The sequence below is a fragment of the Martes martes genome (genome assembly GCF_963455335.1).
Source record: "Martes martes genome assembly, chromosome: 5".
NCBI classification, from domain to species: Eukaryota; Metazoa; Chordata; class Mammalia; order Carnivora; family Mustelidae; genus Martes; species Martes martes.
This window is the reverse complement of record NC_137892.1, coordinates 95,265,961-95,280,335: the sequence shown is the minus strand read 5'-3', so window position 1 is coordinate 95,280,335 and position 14,375 is coordinate 95,265,961.

Genomic DNA, 14,375 nt, shown 5'->3' with positions numbered 1-14,375 from the left:
TTCAGGCTGGGTTTCTGTGTCTTGCCCCCAAAGAATCCTTGATTTTATCACCAGAGTTTATCCCCCTTTTTACAAATGAAGGAACTGAGAGACTTTTCTTTGTTTCAAGTCCTTAAGGCAGGGTATTGGGAAAAGTTTTCAATTAGAAAGCATTGTGCCTCTGATAAACCTCACTGGATACAATATTGCTACTGTGCTAAGCTCAGGCATCTTTCTTAAGTGATTTATCCAAGGTCCATGGCCCTGAACTTTTTCCATTGCATACCTTCCCCACCCCTCCAGCCAGTTGGGTTTATTTTGAAATAATATAGAAACCCTTCCCTTATATTACTGAGGATTCAATTGCCTGAAGCAAAACACAGCTTTCACTAAATAAACCAAGAATTTATTGGTAGATCATAGTTTAGGAGGAATGGCATACTCAGCCTTGAGAAGTTCTTGAACCAGAAAAGCCTAGATCTTACTGGTGTGGTGTTGGGTCCATGGTCAAAGGAGCAAGACTGATACAAAGCGAAGGTCAAGCAAAGCTTTATTTTGCACCAAGCATCAGAAAATCAAACTGACCAGCCAGGGCCGTCTCTTGCAAAGAGGCAACACCTCCCAGCCTCATAGACTAACTTTTATAGAGTAAAGGCCATGTGGTTGAGCCTGGCCACACAGGTGGCCAATTGTATTACAATTCACCCTATAGTAACTATTTGAACTAGCCTATCACTCTGGTCAGAATTGGTGCCCAAAAGGGGCTCAAAAGGCAGGGCCCACATTCTTCGGTGGTTAGGGAGTTTGCTTTCCTGATTGGATGTCTCCACCTGGCTTGACTCATCCTTGTAGTCTGGGCTCTGTTACCTCCCCCTGACCTGACACAATCTGGTATATGGGCTCTGTTATCAGGGGCTGGTCAGTCATATTTTACTGGTTTCCCAGACTTGTTTCAAAGTAAGTTTCGGGGGGGGGGGGGCAGGGCCAATCTAAGTTTACTGCATAAACAACAAAATGGCTCGCTCTGGCTAAGTAGGCCCTTACATGCGGAACTACTTGTGTGCTACTTTTTTTCGGCTCTTGCTAGCAGATGATTGGGTCCAACCCCCTGCAGTACTGTGGAGGCCAAGAAAAATCAAGGCCATCCCACATCAGGTTTAGCCTTAGCATAAGTACAGCCATCTCAGACCCCTGTGCCCAGAGGCTGAAGTTTCCCCTACTTTACTTTAGTTCTAAGAACCCCCACCCTACTTTAGGAAGCCCCACCCTACTTTAGTTCTAAGGACCCCCACCCTACTTTAGTATCAGGAAGCCCCACCCTGCTTTGGTTCCAGAAACCCCCACCCTGCTTTAGTAACAGGAGCCCATAAAACCCCTGCCTTAACTAAGCTTGGGGTCCAAGTCCCTACTCCGCTGCATCCGGTATACTTGGGCCCAAGCTTAAGCTTGTCAAATAAACTCTCGTGTGATTGCATCCGTGCTTGGCTCCTTGGTGGTCTCTGGGACGCGAAAACTCGGGCACCACAGTACTTGTGTGCCTCATGTCAACAGTAAAGTTCGCCATAAGAGCTTCCCTGGTTTCTTACTGGGAGGTGTCCATCCCTCTAGCCATGAGTGGGATCCTGCAGTCAGCAGCCAGCGGGAAGGAGGAAGAATAGAGGAACAGATTAAGGAATGAGTGTTGAGCAGAAAAAACAAAAGATGTACATTATCTCCTGCAACAGGACCTTTCTACAAGATGTTTTGGGTAAGTTATTCACAGCTAGATGCAGTGGGAGAAGTCAGTGTTTTGCAAAGGCCTACAGTGAACCAAACATTTAGGGATGTCATATAGCAAATCCAAAGGAAAGTAGCTTTCTCTCTCCCTTTTCTGGTGAGGACGATAAACATCTGTGCTCTAAATCCAATCATTTTAATTGCCAAAGCAGATACGTGGTAAATTATTAAAGTTCATATGAAATTCAGAATCGTGCTCTAATATTTCTTTCTTTTTTTTTTTTTAAGATTTTATTTATCTGACAGAGAGAGAGAGTGAGAGAGAGTACAAACAGGGGAAGTAGCAGAGGGAGGAGGAGAAGCAAACTCCCTGCTGAGCAGGAAGCTAGACCTAGGGCTTGATCCCTGTGATGAGGGAGCAGGAGGCTGGCTGAGGACAAAGCAAAAGCTGGCACCTTGCACCCCCTCTCCATCTGCTCCCCTCGGTGATAAGTGTAGCATTCCTCAGGCACCCGTGACCGCCATAAATGAGAAACAAATAGTTAACTTGCAGAGATCACAATCCTGCAAGACAGGAATCTCCCAACTATCTTGATGTTAATGGCTTGCTAAAAGACAACATTAATCAAGCTGGGAGACCTCCAGTATCCAGATCCAGCACCTTTCAGCACCTTGTAGACCTCCTTTAGCATATGAAAACTCCGTTCAAACCTCCATTTCCCTTGCCTTCCCCCAACCGCAGGGTACACAACCAGCCATCCCTCACAACCCGGGGCAGCAGCTCTTCCTGCCCATGGGTCCTGTCCCCGTGCTTTAATAAACCACCATTTTGCACCAAAGATGTCTCAAGAATTCTTTCTTGGTCATCGGCTCCGGACCTCAGCCCACCGAACCTCACTTAGGTTCTAGAACTTCATCATATGGCGCCCAACGTGGGGCTGTGAGTCTTTACATTTGGACTCTGAGCTTTGGTGCAAAATTGGTGAGTACTTTCTCTCTCTTTTCCTTTAGTCTCATTTCAGGGCTTTTCAAGGAGTATGGTCTTATGGGAACACTTGCATGTCAATTGCTCAGGCTGTAATCCTCTAGCCCATGGCTGCTCTACGGGGAGGAGAGCGTCTGCCTTTTGGCTGTAAGTTAGTACCCTGGCCGGAATGGCAATACCATATAAAGAGATACCCTCTCTTTATTCCTGTTCTTATATAAAGTTGTCTCTCTTGGGCACGGGACAGCCACCTAAGTCACCAGGACGGCTGCCAATCTTAAGACTCCCATGTGAGGTTTCCTCCTGATTGATCTAATGTGATCCCCTCCACATCCCTGGTCTAGCCACTTCTGGCCGCGGGACTTCCACTAGGAGCCGGCCGAAACCAGTACCCGATTGAATTAAAATGCAACCAGGGACCGTTTCCTGGGGAAGTTGGCTGTAAGGACCACATGTGTTGGAATGTCTCATAGACCGTGATGGATTTCAGTCTTTACTCTTTCTTGTCAGTGTCTTCTACAGACTATGTAAAGCTATGAAGTTGGGTAATTTCCCCTTGCCAAACTTTTCTAGTATTTCCATGGGTTAAAATGGCAAAACAGTATGCAGTTTTCAGTACAGACGATGGCATGGCATGGCACAGTATTTTGGTCCATTCACCAGGCAACCATCAGCAGCCTAGGATGTGATGGGGAAGAGGAGGGATGTAGCACCCCTCCAGGGCCTTTTATGGCAGGAATGCCTTCCCGGGGAAGGCAGGATGGTGATCAATAGCGATATCTTGAGGGACACCTCTGGTCGCTTTTGACACACGGGAACCTCTGACATATCCTGCATGGGACGCCACCCAGGAGTCAGGGGGGATTTGGTAATGGACCTTCTTTATGTTTCTGGGAGCATGGCCTCCGTAGGCTTCTTCAGTTCCCAAGGACTCTACCTTGGGGTGCCTTTTAACCCACTGGAAATAATTTGGATTGCAAAACTTGGAAAAGGACTGAGCTCCTGTAACACTGCATGGCCTCAGTGGGATCTATCAGTTAGATCTCCTCTGAAGGAAACAGGGCAAATGGACCTAGGATACCTTCATTGCTCATACCTAGGCCTTCATTGCTCTGCACCAGGACCCTGAACTAAGAGGCTTTTGCGAAATGTGTTTGCCTAAATGAGTCAGCTAGTAAACTTCCTCCTGACATATTGGATGATAATTATGTTAATAAGCCTCCTTCTAGTAAACTCAGGTTGCTGGGCCATCCCTAGCAAAGGGGACTCTGACTTTCTCTCTCTCTGTTCCTCCTAATAGATGTGGGGGCTTCTCCCTCACTCATTTCCCATGTTAATGGCTATAACTGGAGCCAACTGGGGTTAGTCTAACGCAAGACAGAGACCATAAGGAATATTCCCAAGCAGCTGCCGAAACTCTCTTTGTTTCGGGGAAATTCCCTGTTTTCTCTGGCCTGACTTGGACTGCTTAACCCCTTCCCCGCGCTGGTGGGAAAACATGGTGTCTGCTCCACTGTTGGGGCTGATGAGCTCTAAAACTGGGAATCCTTTCTCTGCCTCCTGGCAGCACTTTATTTCCTCTGTTTCCCCCTTCTTGTGTTTCTGCACCAATGTGCGTGCAGCCTGCATGACTAGTCTCTAGATCATGCACCACGGCTCCTTCTCTCCTCACTGTCAAGGAGCAAGAAGAGCAACCCCAGGACCTAACACCCGCCACTCCAGATCTCCCCACTCGTGTCTCAGGTAAACATTCAAAGTGGAGTGGGCCCAGGTGGAACATAAATCAGTTTGGAACTAAGTTAAGTTTGTTGGTTTAATTAAGATAGACGTGTCTTTGAAGTTAGAGCAGTAAATGTGAAGCTTTTATTGTATCAAAGTTTACTGAAGGTCAAATAAGCTCGTGTTATTTGTTAAAATTTTTTAGCAAAGAAATGACTAAACTGATGGTTAATTGTCTGTCTCAAAGTTTTAATGGGTAATTGCTGAAGTAGCTTTCAAAGTCTTTGGTAACCTAAAACTTTAAAGTTTTGGTTGGATGACAAATGGAACTAAATTATGGACATCTAGGTCTTAACCAAACAGGATAAAATGCTAAGTCATTAATAACTGGATGTAGGTTTGTGCTTTTGACTTCTTATTGCAAAGAAACTAAGAGTATTTAAATCTGTTGGTAAACATGTTTTGTGCTTAACTGATTGATAAATTTGCCATCTAAAGAATTCTGTTATAACAGTTCACAATTGGTTAATAACTGATTAAGGTGTTTCTAAGAGTACAAAATGCTAAGTGTAACTAAGACTGATGGAAAATAAGGGAAACAACTCTGTGGAAAAGTAGATGATATGTAAGAAAGATTTAAGGAATGGAAATGCATTTTATTAAAGGTAAAAGGTAAATTTGTCCTAAATAAGATGGTTGTTTGGAAGGAAATGACTTGGGACAAAACCTGAATGCAAAGGAAAGTTGTAGAAGGTTTGTGAAGGGAAATCTTCAGAAAAGGAATTTTAGCTATGGTCAGGACGACTAAGATTGAAATGAATGGGTTTTAAAGGTACATTGGTGAAAGACTGAAATTCTCTCCGTTCAAAAAGATCAAGTTTTCTTAGATTAATTGATGTGCTGCTAATAAAATGTAAATGGTTTTCTCTTTGCCTGCCCAGAAAACCCAGTTTCTATGTTTTGTCTTATCAGGTGTTTAACATCCCTAATTACATTTAGGCATGTGCTTTAAAACTTTATAAGATTTTAGCAAATGTTGACAAGATTTAAGTTGTAAATTTCTTTAACTCAGGCTTTTCCTTGGTAATCTAAGTTACTCATGAAGTACTGCTAAACCAATGATAAACCTTGGGTCTCATTTGGGAAAATGCTGTAACTATTCTAGAGATTCTATGCATTTCCTAAAGTTCTAATGTTTTGAGAGATCATCGCTTGATATTGTAATTATGGAAATGTTATGTGTCTCAGAAATAACCTGATTTCCTTGCCAGCTAAAGTGTAAACTCTCCTCTCATCAGCTCTAACCATATCCATTCTGAGTTTTTGTCATTTATAATTGTTTTATTTCTCTTGTAAAATGAGTTTTATCTTCAAGGATATTAATATAAAGGACTTTCAGGACAAATACAGATATTTGATATACTTGAAAATCCTAAAACTGAAATGGGTAAGAATTTCCAGAACTAACTAAAGCTGCATTCACCAGATTTAGTAACATGGGACTAAATGAACTAAAAGATTACAGTGTTGTGTCTCTTAATGTTTTGTCTTGTTTTAGACATTGCTGGTTTTTTAATGTTTGCTCTTCCAGACTAAGAAAACTTTTTTCTTAAGTTATCTGTAACTTACAGAGCTGTAAAAGTACTCATTTGTAACGGAATCAAAATCATTCAACTTTTCTCTCTATCTGAACCCTCTAAAACCAAATGGTCTCAGTAAGTATTCTTTCTTCCATGGCAATCAGTCATTTGCATAAGTTCAAGAAGAATCTGTTCTCCTTGTAACAGGACAGCATTGGAAACTGGTTTTTTTTTTTTTTACCAGGGCTTTGACTGGAATGTCATATTTGAAAAGACTCAGATATGACCAGACAGCTGAAAGGAACTAAGGTTGACTTTATGAAACCTGGAGCCGTAAAGCCCTTGGAACTGTTGGCCTGATACCTTGCTTACAGAGTTCCCAGCAGCCTCACCAGGTGAGTAAAGAATGTCACTCCCTGGCAGGATACTTTGGGAACCTCAGAAGAGGCATTTGCCCAAGACGACAGGTATTGCAGGCATGTCTGATGGCAAGTACATGGCTTGGCTTCTGGCCCAGAGAGGCTACTAAAAGTTCAACCTAGAGATTCCTTATAAGAAGTTCCAGCAAAGCAGATTCTAAAAGATCTATATGATCACTCACTGTTCTTGCTGAGCTTATGTAAATAATTAGGCCAAGTTTGTTAAAACTGGACTTGTTTTTCAAATGACTTAGTCCTGATTTGGCTATCTCTGGAGATGAGGGTTATTTTAGAGAGAAAAATTGTTTTAATAACCCACCTTTATGGGTGTTAAATCCTAAAGTTGATTGTTTTTTAAATGTTTACCTAAGCTAGACAATTTGAGGTAAACTTCAGAAAAGTTGCACAATAGCTCATTTAGACGATCTTGTTTTTTTTATTCTGTGGGGATAATAACAAGACCCCATGGCATGTGATTAAACAACTAGAAAATGGGATTGATTCCCCTATAATTGTATAACTTAACTATCACCTGGTGTGTGGCTGAGATAATGAAATTGCCTAAAAGCCAGCATACCGTACTCCATAGGATTAACTATGGACTTGTGGAGATAATGGATGAACCCACTTTCTTTATAATTAAATTGGATGATGCATGGGGAACTCCCCTTATCTCTTGACAAGTTTTCTCCCACTTGCCAGTGATCCTTTGTAATTAGGATATTGTTAAGGCTGGACCACTCAAAGGCTTCTTAATGGTTTCGTCCTTTAGTCATATTTATCCTAGAAGCCACCTCTCTTGAGGTACAATTGCAAACAGATGTTTTAGCCAAGCATAGAACAGCCCTCCTCATAAAAAGAGCCTCAAAGCTCACTATGGGACAGTCTCTGACTGTAATGACTTCACATCAGGTTCAGATTTGTCTTAGAAACCAAAGGCCACCAATGGATGATGGAGGCCAACTTATTAAATACTGGGCTACACTTACAGATATGCCACGAATAATACTTAAAACTTGTCAGACTTTAAACCTAGTTACCTGTATGCCTGAACCTGACCATTGTACTTCTCTATAGAGCAAAACTGTTCAGAGGTTATTGATCTAGCTTACTCTAGTTGGCCAGATTTAAGATGCTCCTATTAAAAATACAAATGACAGTTGGTTTACTGATGACAATACTTTTCATAGAAAGAATAAGAAAAGCTAGGTATGTCATAGTGCTCACTAGCACTTTGCAATTGCCAAAGCCTAAAAGTAAACAACACTGACTCCAAATATGCCTTCCTGGTATGACATGCCCATGGAGCTATTTGGAAGGAAAGGGGATTGCTGTCAAGCCATAACTCCCCAATCAAATATGGGCCTAAGTTACAAAACCCTCCTTATCGCTATACTAAGGATGGCATATATCAAATCTGGGATACATATTTGTGACTCACACCCACTATTGGACAGCTCAGTCGAAAGGCAGTTTTATGCTGGGAACAAAGAAATCATATGTATGATACTTGGGCAAATAACACGACATCTAGGACGGCTATCATTAGAAATGTGTTCCCAAATAATAGGACTCCAGGCTACTGACTGGTTTGCTACTGATTGGGCAAGGTGACCTGGCATTAGATGGTAAGCTCCAAACAGAACCCACTGGATATGTGGAACCAACCTATGGCCCTGGCTTCCTCCAGGGTGGATAGGTCGCTGTACTTTAGGATTTGCCTGGATTCATGGGCACATTCCTAAAACCATCACCACTCCAGCTAATCTCCCCAATTTGAAGCAAAGATGGACATGATCTGTTTTTAAATGGTATGATCACTTAGTATCCATTTTTGTTCCATCTGTGGGACTAGAGGATGTCATGTGCCATGTAGACGCCCTTAATAAATATACTACAAAGGCACTCAACGATTCACTAAATAGCATCTCCCTACTTAATACCGAAATCTCACAGATAAGGCAAGGCAGTCCTACAAAATAGGATGGCCTTAGATGTCCTGACAGCAGCACAGGGTGGCACATGTGCAATTATCAAAACAGAATGTTGTGTATACATCCCAGACTATCACAAAAATGTCTCAGGACTAATAAAAGATATGAATGCCCAGATTAAGGCTCTACAAGATCCTTCTCTCTCTCTCGGTGATTGGTTAGCTTCCTGGTTTGAGGGAGGACTATGGCCAACATTTAAAAATCTCCTTTTCGGGCTTCTCATTCTTACCACCTTATTAATCTTAATTAACCTTAATATGTTGCTTTGTTCAGTGTTACTCTACTTGGTGCCGAGACTCCATTGGTGCAATGACTTCACCACGACAGATGATCCTTACTACACATAAAGACACTTCTTCCCTGTCAGCGCTGGATTCAGCTGCCTCCACCTTTCCTAACTCCCCTACACATTCCTCAACTGATCAATGTTGACCCGAGTAGGTAGGGACAGCTCTACGCCCCTGTTCAGCAGGAAGAAGTTACAGAAGATGAGACCTTCCACCTTCAACCACCTTAAAGATTTAAGGGTCAATACTGTTTAGGGGGGAACGATGAGGGAGCAGGAGGCTGGCTGAGGACAAAGCAAAAGCTGGCACCTTGCACCCCCTCTCCATCTGCTCCCCTCAGTGATGTGTGTGGCATTCCTCAGGCACCCATGACCGCCATAGATGAGAAACAAATAGTTAACTTGCAGAGATCACAATCCTGCAAGACAGGAATCTCCCAACTATCTTGATGTTAATGGCTTGCTAAAAGACAACATTAATCAAGCTGGGAGACCTCCAGTATCCAGATCCAGCACCCTTCAGCACCTTGTAGACCTCCTTTAGCATATGAAAACTCCGTTCAAACCTCCATTTCCCTTGCCTTCCCCCAACCGCAGGGTACATAACCTGCCATCCCTCACAACCCGGGCCAGCAGCTCTTCCTGCCCACGGGTCCTGTCCCCGTGCTTTAATAAACCACCATTTTGCACCAAAGATGTCTCAAGAATTCTTTCTTGGTCATCGGCTCCGGACCTCAGCCCACCGAACCTCACCTAGGTTCTAGAACTTCATCACCTGGACCCTGGGATCGTGACCGCAGCAGAAGGCAGTTGCTTAACCACCTGAGCCACTGAGGCACCCCATCTAATATTTCTTCTAGACATATCCCCAATGGTCGAACTGCTTTGGCTTCCCAGCCTCTCCACTGCACCTTCTCAGGCTAAAATAACTTTATTCCAGTCTTAAGTGAATAGTCTTAACACCATGCCTCCTTTTAAAAACCACGAGTAATCCATTTTTATTCTGAAAAAACTTGGAAATAGAGATTAAGAAAAAGTAATGTATATTACTTTCTACGATCTACAGAAAGAGATGCTTGATGTGTAAGGGCCTATTTAGCCGGAGCGATTCCATGTGGTTAAACAATGACTTTGTTGTTTATACAGTAAAACTTAACTGTACAGTAAAACTTAAACTGTCCCTGCCCCCAGGGGCCTTACTTAAAAACAAGTCCCAGAAACCAGTTCCAGGTAACAAAGCCTAAATACAAGGGTGGGTCAGGGCCAGGTGGAGGTAGGTATCCAATCAGTGGGGGCACATACTGTCTCCCTAGCTGTCAAGGAGTATGGGCCCCACCTTTAGGGCGCCAATTCTGACCAAGGTGATAGGCTAGTTCAAATATCACCTATAGGGTAAATTGTAATTCAATTGGTCACTTATGTGTGACCTAGCATGACTGTGCAGCGTTCTCTGTGTGTTACAATCTCATTGGCCACCTGTGCATGGCCGGGCCCAACCACATGGCCTTTGCCTTTAAAAGCTAGTCTGTAAGGCAGAGAGGGGTCACTGATGAAGTTCTAGAACCTAAGTGAGGTTCGGTGGGCTGAGGTCCGGAGCCGATGACCAAGAAAGAATTCTTGAGACATCTTTGGTGCAAAATGGTGGTTTATTAAAGCACGGGGACAGGACCCGTGGGCAGGAAGAGCTGCTGGCCCGGGTTGTGAGGGATGGCAGGTTATGTACCCTGCGGTTGGGAGAAGGCAAGGGAAATGGAGGTTTGAACGGAGTTTTCATATGTTAAAGGAGGCCTACAAGGTGCTGGATCGGGATGCTGGAGGTCTCCCAGCTTGATTAATGTTGTCTTTTAGCAAGCCATTAACATCAAGATAGTTGGGAGATTCCTGTCTTGCAGGATTGTGATCTCTGCAAGTTAACTATTTGTTTCTCATTTATGGCGGTCACGGGTGCCTGAGGAATGCTACACTTATCACCGAGGGGAGCAGATGGAGAGGGGGTGCAAGGTGCCAGCTTTTGCTTTGTCCTCAGCCAGCCTCCTGCTCCCTCATCATCACCACTTTGCAAGAGACGGCCCTGAAAGATTGGTTTGATTCTCAATGCTTGGCGCGAAATAAAGCTTTGCTTGACCTTCGCTTTGTATCAGTCTCTCTCCTTTGATTACGAACTCAACAGAAGTTCTCTCTTGGGAAATGTAGATATTACCTATGTCCATAACTGACCCTTAGCTAATTATAACACATTGTAAAATATCACAGACAATATGTCTGGGGAATTTTAAATTGTCCTTAGCAGCATTAGTAGATATTTGCTTCTTGGTGATTTTTTTTTTTTTTTTTAGCAACACCGTTTATTGAGGGTCACACACTGTGCTTCATAGTTGAGGTATAATTTACATAGAATAAAATGGGCAGATTTTGGACTATATAGCTTGATGAATTTTACCAAGTACACATACCCATGTAACCACAAAAGATGCAGCCACCACCTAAATCAGGATATAGAATATTCTCTCAGTGATTTTACAAATCATAAGACAATGGTACACAGCAAGAGGCATGAATAAGAGTTCTACCATCACAGTGGTCTACCTGGAATGGAATGAGGGTGTCCATTTTTTCCATTTCACAGTGTCCACATCGCTCTCAGCCCCATGTCTCTGTAGTTAGGGGGAGGATACTCTTCTATGTGTACAATTATGAGAGTGCCTTATAGCAATCATTAGCATCATAAAAAGGTGTCACTTTCCCTGAAGAATATATTTACTTTTGAAAATTTGAATTTCACATAAACCTACTTTCTCTATTCAGTCTAGGCAAAATTATTTCTTCTTTTAAAAGATTTTATTTATTTATGTGAGAGAGCACAAGTGAGAAAGAGAGAGCATGAGCTGGGGGGTACTGGGACAGAGTGAAATGCAGACTCCCCACTGAGCAGGGAGCCCTATGTGGGCCTCTATCTCAGGACCCTGGGATCATGACCTGAGCTGAAGGTAGATGCTTAGCCCACTGAGCCACCCCGGTACTGCTAGACAAAATTATTTCTTAAGTGTTCTACTTTTAAAAAGTTTTACTATTGGTGAATGCAAAAAAAATATATGGGAAAACACACACTTTACCTATATGTCCTTAGGTATATGGGTTGAACATTTATAAAACATTTATTATAAATTTTAAAAATCTGTCAATGTCTTTGAATGTTTATCTTTTTTTTTTTTAAAGATTTTATTTATTTATTCGACAGAGAGCGATCACAAGTAGGCAGAGAGGCAGGCAGAGAGAGGAGGAAGCAGGCTCCCCGCTGAGCAGAGAGCCCGATGTGGGGCTCTATCCCAGGACCCTGAGATCATGACCTGAGCCGAAGGCAGAGGCTTTACCCACTGAGCCACCCAGGTGCCCCTCTTAAGTTTTAAAAAATGTGAAGCAAATAACATTTTGTAGAATTAAATGCTCTCCTCTGTAATTGATAAAACAACTGAAAAAGGCTTTTTCCAAGTTATCAGTGTTACTAGTGAAAGAACTCAAACCCTCCAAAGTACTTCAAAATAAATTCCTCTAACTCATTTTTCATTGGAGTGCTAATTAGAAAAATATCAAATCAAGATTCAGTTTATATGGTGTGTAAAGCAGAAATAAAATAGTAATTATACTTTGTTTTATGAATAAGAATGGCAAGATGGCTTTTCTCCACAAAAAAAACATATAGCCTAAGAGCCCTTCTTCCTTCCTTCCTTCTTTCTTTCTTTCTTTCTTTCTTTCAGATTTATTTATTTGAGAGAGATAGAGGAAGAGAAAGCAGTGGGGAGGAGGAGAGGGAGAGAGAGAATCTCAGGCAGACTCTGGGCTGAGTGTGGAGCCCATCACAGGGCTCAGTCCCAGGACCTTGAGACAACCGCTTGAGCTGAAAGCAGAGTTGGATGCTTAACCAGCTGCGCCACCCAGTCGCCATTAAGAGCCCTTCTTTAATATTGTGAAGTTTGCCTTTTTGTGAGAAGCATTTTGTATAGTGTCAGTTTAGGTTCAAGGTAGGCTCTGGAGTGGTCAACCGATCCTTTTCTTGTACTTGCTGTCAGTAAGTGTGCTATAAAGATTTTCTTTTTACACCATCTAGTCTTTATCAGTCTTTTGAGAATTCGGTAAAATGTGAATTAACTTTGGAGATGGTTAAGATTTGCTTCAAATTTCCAAGTATTACTAGCATCTGTAAATCTTGTCCACTTCAGGTAATATAGCTTTCCATTCATCACATGTTAGATCAGAACAATTTTTGTGACATTCATGATCTCTCTCTGCATTTAAGAAATACTAACTGTTTCTTTTCCATTTCTTTCTTCTTCTTGTTTTTTAAAGACCTTATTTATTTATTTGACAGAAAGAGCACAAGCAGGGGGAATGGCAGGCAGAGGGAGAGGGAGAAGCAGACCCCAGGCTAAGCAAGGAGCCTGTTGTAGGAATCGATCCCAAGATGCCAGGATCACCGCCTGAGCCGAAGGCAGACACTTAACTGACTGAGCCACCCAGGTGCCCCCTTTCCCATTTCTTCACTGAAGTTTCATGAACCCATTTAAAAGTGGATGTCATGAAGGGCTTTTTTAGTGGGGGAGTATGAGTGGCATATAACATTTCTTTCAGGTATTCAACATAATGATTCCATATTTGTACAGATGGTGTCCAACTTACTATGGCTTGACTTACAATTTTTCAGTTTTACAATAGTATGAAAGAGGTATGCATTTCCTAGAAACTGTACATCAGATTTTGAATTTTGATCTTTTCCCAGATGTGATATTCTCTCTTGATGCTGGGCAGTGTCAGTGAGCCATCGCTCCCAGTCAGCCACATGATGGTGAAGGCAACTGACAGACTTACGGTTGTAAGTTCCTATCTATAGAGCCATTGCTTTTCACTTTTAGTGAAGTACTCAATAAAATACATGAGACATTCAATGCTTTATTATAAAAGAGGCTTTATATTTGATGATTTTGCCCAACTATTAGTTAATGTAAGTATCCTGAGCATATTTAAGTTCTGCTAGGGTATGGTATGATGTCTGTAGGTTAGGTGTATTAAATGCCTTTTTAACTTATAATATTGTTGACTTGCTATGGGTTTATTGGGACGTAACCTAATGGGATGTAACCCCACGATAAACTGAGCAAGATGTGTATTGCAAAAAGAACACCACAATAGGTCTAGTTAACATTCACGTGAAGGGCTTCTTATCCTTAATAAATCTTCAAAGTGAATTTTAATCCCCAGTATTTATTTTAATCCCCAGTATTTTTACATGAATATACTTACTGTGCTTGCAAGGTAAATTTTGAATATGGTGGATTTAATAGTCAGAGCTACTCATGTTGCAGGTGACAGAAACCAGAACCAAAATAACCATGTTAAAAATGGGACTTAAGGAATGCCTGGGTGGCTCAGTCACTTAAGTGTCTGCCTTCAGCTCAGGTTGTGATTTCAGGGTCCTGGGATGGATTCTCCCATTGGGGTCCCTGCTCAGGGAGGAGCCTGCTTCTCCCTCTGCCTGCTGCTTCCATTGCTTGTGTGTGTGCGCTCTCTTTCACTCTTTGACAAATAAATAAAATCATCTTTTTTTTTTTAAAGAATTTATTTATTTATTTAAGAGAGAGATAGCAAGAGAGAGCACAAGCTAAAAGTGGGGATACAGGGAGAAAGAGAAGCATGCTCCCCACT